Below are 13,903 nucleotides of genomic sequence, written 5' to 3' on the forward strand. Positions count from 1 at the left end.
AGATAATTTCTATCTTCTTAAAATTTTTGATGTTTCTTTTGTGCCCAAGTACATGATGAATCCTGGAAAATGTTCCATGTGCACTTGTAAAGAATGTATATCCTATTTTAGGGGGGGTCTAATGCTCTGAAAATATCCACCAAATCTAGTTTTTCTATTGTAGTATTTAATTTCTCTGTTGCCTTGTTTATTTTCTGTCTGGAAGATCTGTCTAGTGATGTTAATGCAGTGTTAAAATCTCCAACTATTATTGTATTCCCATCAATATCCCCCTTTATCTCTGTTTGTAGTTCTTGTATGTACTTAGGTGCTCCTATATTGGGTGCATATATATTAACAAGTGTAATATCCTCATCTTGTATCATTCCTTTAATCATTATAAAATGTCCTTCTTTATCTTTATGGCCTTTGTTTTAAACCCTATTTTGTCTGAAATCAGTACTGCAACACCTGCTTTTTTGGCTTTTCCATTTGAATGGAATATCTTTTCCTTCCTTTCACTCTCAATCTATATGTGTCCTTCTCCCTAAAGTGGGTCTCTTCTATGCAGCATGTTGAAGGTTCTTGCTTTATTATCCAGTCTGCCACTCTGTGTCTTTTGACTGGAGCATTTAGTCCATTAACATTTATAGTAATTATTGATAGATGTGTGTTTATTGCCATTTTGAACTTATCTTTGCAGTTGAATTGGTATATCCTCTTTGTTCCTTTCTTCTTCCTTTTGTGGTTTGGTAATTTTCCTTTGTATTATCATGGATTTTATTTAATTTTTGTGACTCCCTTGTAAATTTTTGGCTTGTGGTTACCCTTTTTTGTAAATCTATTAACCCATTACTATAACTGTATTTATTAAACTGATAGTAACATGATCTCAAACCCATCCTACTGTTAAAAAAAAAGAAAAAAGAAAGAAAAAAATATTCTATATTTCCCTGCCTCCCTCTCCCACTCTCAGTGATTTGTATGTCTTCTTTTATAATTTCGTGTTTACTTTATTTGTAATTCATGCGTTATCACCTTTCCAGTTGTGAGTTTCTCTTTTCTGCAGCATCCTGCTGCTGTTCTATTTAGAATAGCCCTTTCAATATTTCTTTTAGCATGGGTTTAATGTTGCTAAACTCCTGCAGTTTTTTTGTCTGTGAAACTATTTATTTCTCCTTCTATCCTAAAGGATAGCCTTGCTGGATAAAATATCATAGGCTGCATCTTTTTTTTTTTTTTTCATTCAGGGCTTTGAATATATCTTGCCACTTCCTTCTGGCCTGTAGTGTTTGTGTAGAGAAATCAGCTGAGAGCCTTATGGGGGTTCCCATGTAACTTACTCTTTACTTTCCTCTTGCTGCCTTTAGAATCCTTTCTTTATCCTTGACTCTGGCCATCTTGATTATGATATGTCTTGGTGTGAGTCTATTTGGGTTCTTCCTGTTTGGGACCCTCTGAGCTTTCTGTACTTGGATATCTGATTCCTTCTTTAAGTTTGGGAAGTTTTCAGTCATGATTTCTTCAAAAACCTTTTCAATCCCCTTTGATCTTTCTTCCCCTTCTGGGACCCCTATTATGCGAAGATTGGGATGCTTTATATTATCCCATTGGTCCCTTATGCAATTTTCAGTATTTTTTATTTGCTTATCTTGTAGTTCTTCTGAATGGGTGCTTTCTATCACCCTGTCTTCTAGACCACTAATTCATTCCTCTGCATTATCTAGTTGACTTTGCACAGCTATTAGATCATTCCTCATCTCTGTCAATGAGTTTACCCATTCTACTTGGCTCTTCTTTATAGATTCAATTTCATTTTTGACACATTTTATATCTCTAAACACTATCTCTTTTAATTCCTTCAGCAGTTTGATCACTCCTTTTTTGAAATTTTGATCTAGTAGGCTATCGATGTCTATTTCATTGATATTTCTTTCAGGGGATTTCTCTTGTTCTTTTAATTGGGAAACGTTTCTCTGCTTCATCTTGCTCATACCTCTCTGGCACTGTGGTTTATGGAGTATCAGTTGTCTATTATGGTCCTTAAGGTTTAATCTATCTAATGCCTATTTAGGAATAGATCTTAGGAAAAAAAGAAAAAAAATAAGAGAGAGAGAGAAAGAATTTTAAAAGAAGGGAGAAAGAGGGTTTGAAAACATTGTATAATGAATAATAGAAGAGCGAGTTGAAGCAGAGTATTAATCGGGTTGAGATGTCCTTTTAAAACCTTAATAAAAAGGGGGGGAGATGAATAGATGTATTTGAAACCTCTGTCTAATTAATAACAGGACATCAAAACCCAAGAGAAATAGAAATGTATTAAGAGGTAAAAATTAAGAGAGTAATAGAAAATAGAACAGGTAAAAACAGATTTAAAAAAAGAAGAAAAAAAGGGGGGTTGTCGGTGTTCTCCTGGAGTCTGTGTGCTTTTAATATGAAGTCTTTCTGTCTTCGTCCTGTTTTGGAAGCTCAGCTTGCTGTTTTCAGAGGCCCTCCATTGGCGCCCTCTTCTGTGCTGCTCCCAGCACCTGTCGGCAAGCAGATCACTCCTCCTCCTAACACTGGGTCAGGTGCAGCTCTCTGCTGTGGGCGGGCGGGTCGCTGCCCCTCTGGATGCCGCAGTCAGATGTTGCAGACTGGCCGGGTAGGAGGGTGGGTCATGCCCACTCCCAGGACCTCGGTCATGGGCTGTGTTCCTGCCCGAATGGCAGGGGGCCGCTCTCACTCTACCTGCGCCTCCGCTGGTAGCTCTGCTGATCTGTGCGGCTGCGCACTCCGCCCTGGTCGGCGCTCCGCAGGTGGGCTTGGGGAGGACCGAGGGACAGCCCTGTCCCTGCTCCGAGCCAGAACCCAGCTCCTTGTTTGTCTTTGTGGAGCAAGTTCTCTGAGGGACCAGGATGAAAGGATCCTATCTGCCCCGGGCTGTATGTAGGCCAGTCTCAGTCTGGCCTTTGAGGCTGCTAAGCCCTTCGGTGCGGATGCAGGTTTCCCCCCCACCCCCACCTGGGTGCTAAGTGCCGGAGGATATGGCAATATGGCGGCTGTGCCTGAGCCTCGCCTCTCTTCCCCCGAAAACTTTCCGCAGGTTTTCAGAGATGGGGGTATGCACCCTTCCCCCGAGAGCACATCAACCTTGCTGTTTTATGGAGGGCCCAGGTTGTTCTGCCCTGTGCACCCACAGCCACGGCGCGCAGCCCCTTGCGTTCCACCGGGGCTGCCTCCGTGCAGCCGCCCCCGTCCTCCACCCGGCTTGTGAAGCCTGGCCCTGCCTGCCGCTGCCAGCCCATCTCTGGCTGGGTGTCGGGGGGATGCTCTGTGCCCGTTTAACTTAGTTCTGTCAGTCAAGGGCTGCTCTGTACAGATCAGAGCCTCAGAGGCTCCCCCTCCATCCAGCTGGCCTTTCAGTTGGAGAGGGGAGACCCAGCGAGCGAGCACCAGTCCTCCTTTGCCGCTCCCTCCCCACAGGACCCGTCCCAAGCTGCTTTGCCTTTTGTTCTTTCTTTTTTCCTTTTCTCCTACCAGATTTTTGGCGTCTTTATCTTTTGAAGAGGGCAATGTTCTGTCGGAGTTCCGCAGGTTCTCTGGTTGGCTGAGTGGGTCCATAGATGTAGGTCTTGTTGTATCTGTGGGAGAGGGTGAGCCACGAGCGTCCCTGTACTCCGCCATCTTCTCCGTCCTCCGTCTCTTATTTAATAATTTAAGTGAAATCTAACATTTACTCCTGTTTAATGAAGAATTTGGTAGGTCTTTGGTTCCAGTTCCTGGATGGCAACCCCTAAAGCCTTGAAATTTCCCAAGATAGGAGTGTCTTTTCTATTCATGGTGGACCCTTGGATGGCTTGTGTTCATGAGATGACTCAGGATTGGGACTGGCCAGCCAGAGACCAACCATGTAATTAGAGGAGTGGCGCTTTGAGCTTTGTGACAAATGAGTGACCACCAGGAGAGGAGTGGGCTCAATGGTTAGGGCTAAGGAAAGGTTTGAGTTACAGTTAGGGTTTGGGTTAGCCATGTCGGTAGTGACCCAATAAATCATGTCTTTGTAATAAAGCCTCCAGAAAAGACTTGGGGCAATAAAGCTCAGAGCTCCTGTGAGCTTCCTGGTTGGTAACAGTCTTGGAGGACTGTCACACTCAGATGCCATGAGGGCAACCCTGAGCCCTTCCCACTGGAGTGCTCTCTACAACAGCTCACCTGATGAGATCTAAGGGCTGCTTCTTGTCTATGCTTTGAGGAGGAGCCCATTCCCTGTAGAGAAGGCCTGGTTTGCTGGGGCAGCTGAGGTCCTCTGATGGAGGCTGAAGTTGCACTGGGAAGCAGAAGCAAACAGGTGAGCATCACTGTCACCACGTTTTCACATGTTCTGTTGTTAAAATGTGGTGCTAACACTTCGTGGTCATTTGTAAATAAGGGGCCCTCACTTGCCAGGAGGGATGGAGGCACCATATACTTTTTCATAATTCTCACCCAGTATTAATACTAACCCCTTGAGGGTCATTTGCAATGGTGGGTGGAAAGGAACGCTTGGATGTTACAGTCCTGGGACCACCGTGGATACCTGGTGAGAGCCTTGCAGATGCTTAATGTCCTACAAGCGGGCCAGTCTTCAAAAGCCAAAAAACTAGGCCACCCAAGTGCCCAAACTGCTGCAGTGGAGGGACACCTGATGGTTCAGCCCCCTCCTTGGACCCCCAGAGGAACCTGGACTCTGGCTGGTTAGGGGCAGGGTCAATTCTAAAACCCAGGCTTTTTTGTCCCCACAATTCAGTAGATATTCGGTGACAGCACATGGAATATAAACAACAAAGAAACTTGACATGATGTTATATATTTAGCTTACTCAAGAAACAAAATTTAAATCCAGTCATTCTCCTTCCCACCTGACCTACGTTCCTTTCTCCTGTACTAGAACCAGATTATTACCCACCCAGCCTTAGCATGAGTCCTGACTCCACTTACCTCCCTCCCAAACACCACATGAGATGATTCCTCAGCCTGGATGTGGGACCAGCAAGTACAAGAGGCTTTAGTGGAAAAGAACTGGCTGTGCGCAGACGCCAACTAAACACTGTAGGATCCTGGTGTCCCACATTAGTAACCATGACAGCTGTTTGCAAGTGTCCCCAAAGTTCATTTAAGACTCTCACTGCTAATTTTGCTGGGACATAAATATAAAACATGTGGACGGCTGGGCTGGACTGCTATGCTGGGTCTCTGATCCAGGAAGCTCAGTGTCTGCTCCCTGTACCCAACTCCATGTTCTGTTCATGCATATGCATCAGCAGCTGTTTAGTGTCCATTTTAATATCTTAAACAGTGCATTTCAGTATTGTCTTCATCCACAAATACGTGTACCACACAGTAGTAACGATCAATCTCAGTCTTTGCTTTCTTTGGTCTTAGAGAGTCAGATAAATGGATAGCAAAGATAACAAAGTCATAGAGCACTATAATACAGTATTTCCATTATTTCAATGACAGGATTTATTTAAAGAGCTTAGATATAACATCCTTGCATTTATGGCATCATTAAGCGTCTGAAGCTGTTACATTTTAAAAACTTCATTTCATGCGAGATGTTATCCATTAGAGAAGTGCTCCTGAATTTGAGGGGTTGCTGTCATCTCAGACGGAGTCCCTAAAAAATGTCAACACTCTGCAGTATTGCCATCATGACAAGAACCCAGACAGATGAAATTTGGAAAGCCCTGTGGCTTCCTAGTGCACAGACAGAAAATGGTATTTCAGAGGGAAAAGCCTGAATTACAGAAAATGATAAATGAAATGGTCTAAAATGCATTTCCCTTACAAAGAACTAATACTTATTTGGTTGATAATAACATCTGTCAATAATTATGAAAAGAGCTGACAGATACATAGTATTTACTATTAGCCAGGGCTGTTCTAACATTGACACAGATTCATTAATCACCATAGCAACTCTACGAGGTGGGCACTATTATTAGCCCCATTTTATTGATGAGGAACTTGATAAACACAGTGGCTAAATGACTTTTACAAGGTCGACAGCGAGAAAACAGCACAGGTGTTCCAGCCTGACTCTGCGCTCTTGGCCACTTCTCTTTTTTTTTTTTTTTTTTGTGGTGGGGAGATAATAAGGTAATTATGGTGGGGGGTGGGGAGGTAATTAGGGTTATTGGTTTATTTTAGAGGAGGTGTTGGGGGCTGAACCCAGGACCTTATGCGTGCTAAGCATGCACACCATCACTTGAGCTGTACCCTCCCCTCTCGAGTCTATGCTCTTAGCTGCTAATCCGCACTGCCCCACATGGTAACTCTGGGGGAACTACACTTCATTCATTCACTTATTAAACTCAGCCTTCCCGGTGCCTGGGATTTAGCAATGAACAAAACAACATGGTTCTTGCCCTAAGTGAGCGTCTCGCCTCCTGACATATTGTCTTCATTTTACCCAGGAAGAAACAAGGTCAAGAATATTAGCCTTTTCCTGTTAACACCGGAGGATACATGACGTGCTTTATTTCATTTCTGCCATTTGACTTACACCATGGGGAGGGAAAGCTGCCTTGCAGATCCCAGAGCTCACAAGCCTGTTAATCCCGAATTTTTTTTTAACACTATCCCTTAGTTGATACTTGATCTGAGAAAGGATGAAGTAAACCTGAAAAGATTCTAAGAGAGTGTGTGGTTTATACAGGGTAACTAACCAGCCACTTTTTATTATCCTAACAGGAATCTCTAGGCATATTTCTTTTCTTTCTCTTTTTTTCTTTTTATGGGCAGCTTTTAAAAACCAAACCAAACCAACCAAACCAAATCACTGATAATTCAACAGCAGGCTCTAAATCACCCCCAAGACAGCTGCTAAACTCGGTTTAGACTTACAATGCAGCTTCTGGTGGCTGGATTGAAGAATGTATCTCTATCCTGAATATAAAAGTCATTCACGCAGCTCTTCTCAAATAGGGAAATGAAAAACTCTTGCTCCAGCTTGATGATACTTTCATCCACTTGGGGGACTTTCAGATAACAGCTGAAATTATCAAAGGCTGAGGACCGGGTTTTCAGATCATTGGGCTTCAGAGGCAATTTTATGTGCAGTATCTCAACGTATGTGCAGAGCACCTCCCACAGGGTGTGTACTTTTGCAAATACAAGCTTGTCATCCAAAACCTATATTGGGAGAATGAAAACACAAAGCAGGAAACTATTTTCACATTTTTAGTGCACAGGTTTTTCTTACGTTGCTGGTAGTTAAAGCACTTGTGCAAGCACACACACATATGACACTGGTAAAAGTGAAGATATAATAAAAGTAGATTTGCAAACAATCATACATATTTGTCTTAAAGATAATTTCTTTGTTGAAATTACTGAAAAGTTATTTAAAATCCTTGCAGTTCATTCATAAAATAACCAATGTTTTAGATGAAGAAAAGCAAACTTCTTAATTTTTAGTCCAAATTAGTAACTAAATATAGAAACACCAAAATATTCTTTGCAGTGGTATTGTAATGACAATTTTTTAAATTTCTGAGACCTAGGACTAAATACATATCTGTTCAATATAGTGTTAAATGGCCATTAAAAGGGATTTAAAAGAATTATATTTATTGATATGGAATATATAATAAAAGGAAAAAGCAAAAACTATGAAATAATAATTTTCATTTTTGGAAGGGAAAAATACCTACATTTGAATAAAAAAGTTTAGAAGGATTTTAAGATTCTTAATGTATAATTAAGGTACAGATGATTTTTAATTCCACTGTTCTTTCATTTTCAATTTCTGGGGGTAAATTTTTATAATAAAAAAATCTTTAAAAAGGTTCTTGCATAATTAATAGATATATTTATGACTACATTCTCTGGCTATTAGAAAAGATCTCCTAGATTTGGATCTGAAACATACATTCCATAATGCAGATTCTGACTTACTCGCCTCCCAGCCCACAGCAAAAGCATGGCTAGTGTGACATGTTTCAAATACCATTCCAGGTAATATGCATGCTCCCAACCAATGGCTGCAAAGGGACTGACACTGATCTGGTTGTTCCCAGCTGCAGACCATCATAGATGATGTTGGATTCATAGGCTCATGTTTTCTCTGTCAAAAGAAACCAGAAAATGTTAGGCTTTTACTTTCACCAAGGGAACAAGAAGTTGTTTGATTTTTTTATGCAAAAATAACAACAAACCAATTTGAACCTGATGAAAAGACATTTGCTCAAAACAGCACAGTAGCAATGAAGGTGCTCTGGCAGGCAGAGATTTGTTGGATTCCTGTGAGTGCTGGACTCCCACATGGAATTCCCTTGGCACTCCAGAAGGCCTGTGGTTGTCCCCATGTGTTTGTGGCCATATGTGGAGCACAAAACTCTCTGGCTTTGCCACAATTTCAAAGCCTTTTTTGGCTTTTGAAAAGTTTTGGACTCAAATGGAGTTTTCTTGAGTCCACTCACTGATGTCATTCACCAGAGTTATAGACCAGATCTAACATTCTAGACTCTTAAAATCTTGCAGACATTCAAATGGTTCAGGTTTGGATGTATTTACCTCTGCAGGCCTGGACCAAATTCGATAAAGCCACCCGGACAAGTTCAGCAAAATGTAAAGAAATTTTTCTCTCTGCAAGTCTGAAATGTCTGTGAAGCTATAAAAACTTCTGCATCTACAAAAATAGAGAACCAACTCATCAGTAACATATCTATCCATAATGCATGGCCATTTAAAAAAAAATACTGTATTAACTGCTATTAAATTCTATCTGGCTTTTGCCAAATTGTGTCCTAAACTGTAAGGAAAGTATATAAATGTAGAGAATTTTTGACCTTTTAAGAGAAAAAGGAACCCTCCTACTCAGTTGGTGGGAATGTAAATTGGTGCAGCCACTATGGAGGACAGTATAGAGGTTCCTTAAGAAACTAAAAATAGATTTCCATGTCATCCAGCAATCCCATTCATGGGTATATGTCTGGAGAAGAATATAATTCAAAAAGACACATGCACCCCAATGTTCACAGCAGCACTATTTACAATAGCCAAGACACTGAAACAACCCAAATGTTCACTGACAGATGACTGGATAATGAAGGTGTGGTATATTATATAAATATGTATATATACATATATATAAACACACATATATACACACGCACACACACACACACAATGGAATACTGCTCACCCATAAAAGATAAAATAATGCCATTTGCAATAACATGGATGGACCTACAGGGTATTATGCTAAGTGAAATAAGTCAGAGAAAGAAAAACAATTATTCTATGTATTAACTTATATGTATATCTAAAAAATAAAACAAATTAATGACTATAATAAAACAGAAATAGACTCACAGGTACACAGAACAGACTGGTGGTTACCAATGGGGAGAAGGAGGAGAGGGGAGGCAGGAAGGGAGTAGGGGATTGAGAGGTAAAAATTACTACGTATATAATGGATAGGTTACAGGGCTGCATCATACAGCACAGGGAAATATAGCCATTATTTTATGGTGACTTTAAATGGAATATAATCTATAAAAATGTTGAGCCTCTGTGTTGTACACCTGAAAATACTAGGATGTAAATCAACTACTCAATTACAAAATTTTTAATCAAAGTTTTCTTTTCATATTATTTGCAATAATTTACAAGCCAGCACTGTCAATAGAAACATAGTGCAAATCACAATTTCCAATAATCCCATTTGGAAAATAAAAAGGAACAAGTGAAATTAATTCCAGTAATAATTATATTTATCTCAAAATATCCAATATACTATCATTTAAAAAGTGTGATAAACACTTTTAAAACTTATTAAAAAATATTTTACATTATTTTTGTTGTATGAAGTCTTGAAAATCTATTACATATTTTGCACTTATAAAACATCTCAATTCACAATAGCCACATGTGGTCGGTGGCTACCGTACTAGACAGAGCAGATTACACCATTTCCACTTCTGATAAATTACCTGCTCTTACTTATTTAAAAAACTTGCAGAAAAGGCTTTAGATATTCCCTATATCAAACAAAGCAACCTTGACGGGTGTGGAGTATCTTCATTATAAGGTGAAAAATAAAGGTAAGAGAGCCATGGTTACATGTATGTTAATTTAACAATAACTTCTTAATTCATTCAGGACTTTACAATCTTTCTTCATATGCCAAGGATTCACTGTCACTGTGCAATATTTTTCACTATTATCATCTTTGGAATTGAGAGGATTCTGATGACCCTGCTTTGTGCATCTGTACATAAAAGAAAATAACAAAACAGAGAAAAAGACCTTATTAAAGATAATTTAGGGGGGAGGGTATAGCTCAAGTGAAAGATCATATTCTTAGCGTGCACAAGGGCCTGGGTTCAATCCCCAGTACTTCTTCTAAAAATAAAATGAATAAATAAAAATCTAATTACAACCCCCCTGCAAAAAATTAATTAACTAATTTTAATTAAAAGTTTAAAAATGATAATTTAGTGCAGGCTTATCAGACTACAAGAGCTACAATGAATGCCCGTCCCCCCATTAATTTTGAAGAAGTCTCACAGTATTTCCCAACATAAAGGCTAAAATATAATTCAGAACACTTTCTGATGGTCAGCATGATTTTAACAGAAAAGTAGATAATTACCTCCCTGCTGTCAAAGCTCTGTCAGAGATGGGCACAGAAAATTTAGTAAAAATGATTTTGCAACTACCTTTGAAAGAAATGCTGAGAAATGATCTTTTCTGTTGGATATTAGCCTGCTTTTACATTCTGCAGTAAGCATACGTGTTTACAAACCAGGTAGGAACTAGATCATATTTTACACATACTTTAGAAACTGATTTGAATTTTGCTGTCTACCTGCAAGGCTATTTTTTAAGTACTAACATAAGCTGGCCACTATACTAAATTTTGTTTCCCTGTTTTCTTAATCCTCACAACTCTGTAAGCTGCTATTAATACCCCCATATAACAGATAAAAAGCTTGGGGCAGAAAATAATTTGGGTAACTTGGTAAATGGTGGAGCTGGGTAAGACTGCAGCCAGTGTGACACTCAAGTCCATTCTTCTCACCAATGTCTGATACTGCTACCTACATTCAGCAATGACTGCTGATTTCATATTTAAGTGTGTCATTTCTAAAAGTGCAAAGCTATATTAGTACTCCTGTGTAAATTATTCTTTTGAGATGTGATTGCCAAAAAAACAAAAAGATATAATATCAGGGTACCACTGAGGGGAGGGCGAACTGCATATGAATGGACACAAGGGGACATTTTGGGGACACATTTGCACAACTCTAGAAATAGCTAAAATGGCTGACTTGAACAATTATAATGTGTGAATTTTATGGCCTGTAAATTGCACCTTAATACAGCTATTAAATTAAGAAACTGGGATACCAAATTAAGACTAAAACACATATATATCACACAAAGAACAAGAGGCAAATATCATTATTTACTGCGCCATTTTCCTTCATGCAGCTTCCTTTCCTCACCCTTTCCTGAAAGGATGATTCAGTTTTAAAATAGTCTTTTAATTTATTCAGCAAATAATTTTTGACTGCCTACTATGTACCCAGGACTAGTCTAGGCACTTGGAATAGATCAATAAACAAAACAAAAGTCCTGTCCTCATGGAGCTTGGTTGGGGTTTAGCTGGGGTGGGGGTTGGAGATGACAATTCACACAACAGAGCAGCAGAGGAGGTGGCATGTTAGGAAAGAGGAACCATGGAAAAAAGAAAAAAGGGCAAGGTAAATAGGGTTGAGAGTATGGGATAAGGGTGATGCTGTATTAAATACCAGAGCAGGCCACACAGAGGACTGAGGTTAGGACTAGGACTAGGAGGTGAGAAGTCCCAGGTGGACTTAATAACCATCACCAAGGCCAGCACGCACCTTGCATGTTCCAGAATGGGGGCACAGCTGGAGCTGCGGAGAAGGGTCAGTGCAGATCCTGTATGGCCTTGGAGGATGTTGTAAGGACTGTGGCTTTTACCTGGAGTGAAATGGGGAGGCACTGCAGAAGGACGACACAATCTAACTTAGGTATTCAAGGCTCACTTGAGTGCCAGGTGAGAATAGTCAAAATGGTTCAGAGATTAAAAGAGGGAAGCCATTGAGAAGGGCTGTGCAGGAGAAGAGGATAGTGGCTCAGGGCAGGGAAGCAGCAGTGGAGGCAGGAGCCATGGTGAGAAGTGGCTGGGCTCTGGGTATGTTTTAAAGGCAGTGTTAAACCAGATCTATAGACAGAATTCTAGTGGTATGTCAGTGAAAGTCAGAATAACTCCAAGATTTTTGACCCAAGCATCTGGAAGGATTAAGTTCCCACTAACTGAATAGGGGAGGCTGCAGAAAAAACCAGTTTGGGGGGTAGGAGGACCAAGAGCTGTTTTAACACATGTTGGTCTTAAGATATTAGAGTTCCAAGTGAAGATGTCAAATCAACAGAAGATTGCAAGAGTCCAGAGTTGGAGAGAAAAAGTCTAGCGGGAGACAGAAATGTGGGAATCATGGGTCAACAGGTGGTACAGGAAGACATGAAACCCAGGTACTCAAACATTAAGATAACCTGGCATTAACCATAGAAGTTATCCTTGAGGGCCTGCCTACTAGGTGTGGATATCAGTCCTATTTCCCGACCACTCGAGTTTTAAAATGGAACTTACAAATGAATTCGTGCAAGACACTGCCTCCAGTGGGTGGGATCAGAGCTGGAGTGGGAGAATGGGATGGTGCACGCTACTCCCTACGGCAGAATATGTGTGTGTGTGTGTGTGTGTACACGCATGTGTGTGTGTGCAGGGGGATGAGTTACACCTCGCTTAAGAAAAAGAGCTAGTACGTCTAGAAACCGAAAGATGAAGGAACATCCAGATCTGATAAAGGGAACAGGGGAAACACTGTGTAGTGTAAGACATATCCCCATAATGGCATTTCCCACCATCCTTTCATAAGGAACACAGTTGGAAAGGGGGGAATTATGTAGATATGTGTGATGTACACAAACTTTCTGACTATGTAACACTGAATATCTACATATGTAGCAAGTTAATGGTATTTATATCTGCTTCAAGTTTAATAACAAGTTCACAACAGAGGGAAAATAAAATATTGAGGACTGGTAGAAGTATCATAGAAGGCCTTTCAATGTTCAGAATGGAAGCAAAAGCAGCTTCACCGCACAAAGAATGTCATTAAGAGTCAAGAATGTTTATATTTGCTTAAGAAATTCAGAGTTACAACTTCCTGCTTTAAAGAATTAACTTTAAGGCAGATGCCATACTATAAGCAACGTCTATACTGGTACATTCTTAAAGCTATTTTTAGTTCCTGCTTGTTCTGATGTACTCCAGAAATTCTGCAAAGAAAACCTTCTATTCAAAGGCTTAAAGGAATAAAAAAAGAAATAACACTGCATTATTTTAAGTGTTCTCTGTACCGAAAGTCACCTGCAAATGCAGCACCCTGCCACAGGTCCACATTTTTAACAATAAAGCCCTTAGCGCAATTTTTCAGTTGCTATGTGACTTTGTGTCAGTCTCTCACTCAGAAGCAGAATGCAGTACCAGAAAATGTCACGTCATGTCTAAAACTACAGATGTGGAAGATGAACGGACACCAGGACACAGCTAAGTGGGAGGGTGAAGTTTACCTTCTAAGTTACCGTAAGTGCAGTTACACCTGCTCCCTGCTTCCCCTGTGAAGTGAAGAACTAGTCTTTTCCAGAAAAGCTCTCATTCTGAGAACTGTCTTCTTTAAAATATTTGGAGATTCTCTTTTAAGGTTATTTCACTTTTAAGTCTTTCCCCAACTCTACATCCCATAACAAGTGTTAAAATTATCCAATAGCCTTTTGTTACAGAACATACTCTACAAAAGCTGAGGTTTCCCAGGGTTTGGATCCCAGAACTCTGCTACCAGATAATCCTAAAGCCTTCCTT

The 13,903-nt window shown here is 40.2% G+C and overlaps 1 long non-coding RNA gene across 1 annotated transcript; it reads right to left on the bottom strand.

The window, feature by feature from the left end:
• Positions 1 to 4,205: 4,205 nt before the first annotated feature.
• LOC135320551 (uncharacterized) lies at positions 4,206 to 7,918 on the bottom strand. The gene is made up of 3 exons (XR_010379730.1): positions 7,900 to 7,918; positions 6,847 to 7,134; positions 4,206 to 4,288 (listed from the first exon to the last, which is right to left on the bottom strand). It is a non-coding gene; the product is annotated as an uncharacterized LOC135320551 (long non-coding RNA).
• Positions 7,919 to 13,903: the final 5,985 nt, after the last annotated feature.

Source organism: Camelus dromedarius, unplaced genomic scaffold (assembly GCF_036321535.1).
Source record: "Camelus dromedarius isolate mCamDro1 unplaced genomic scaffold, mCamDro1.pat HAP1_SCAFFOLD_179, whole genome shotgun sequence".
NCBI classification, from domain to species: Eukaryota; Metazoa; Chordata; class Mammalia; order Artiodactyla; family Camelidae; genus Camelus; species Camelus dromedarius.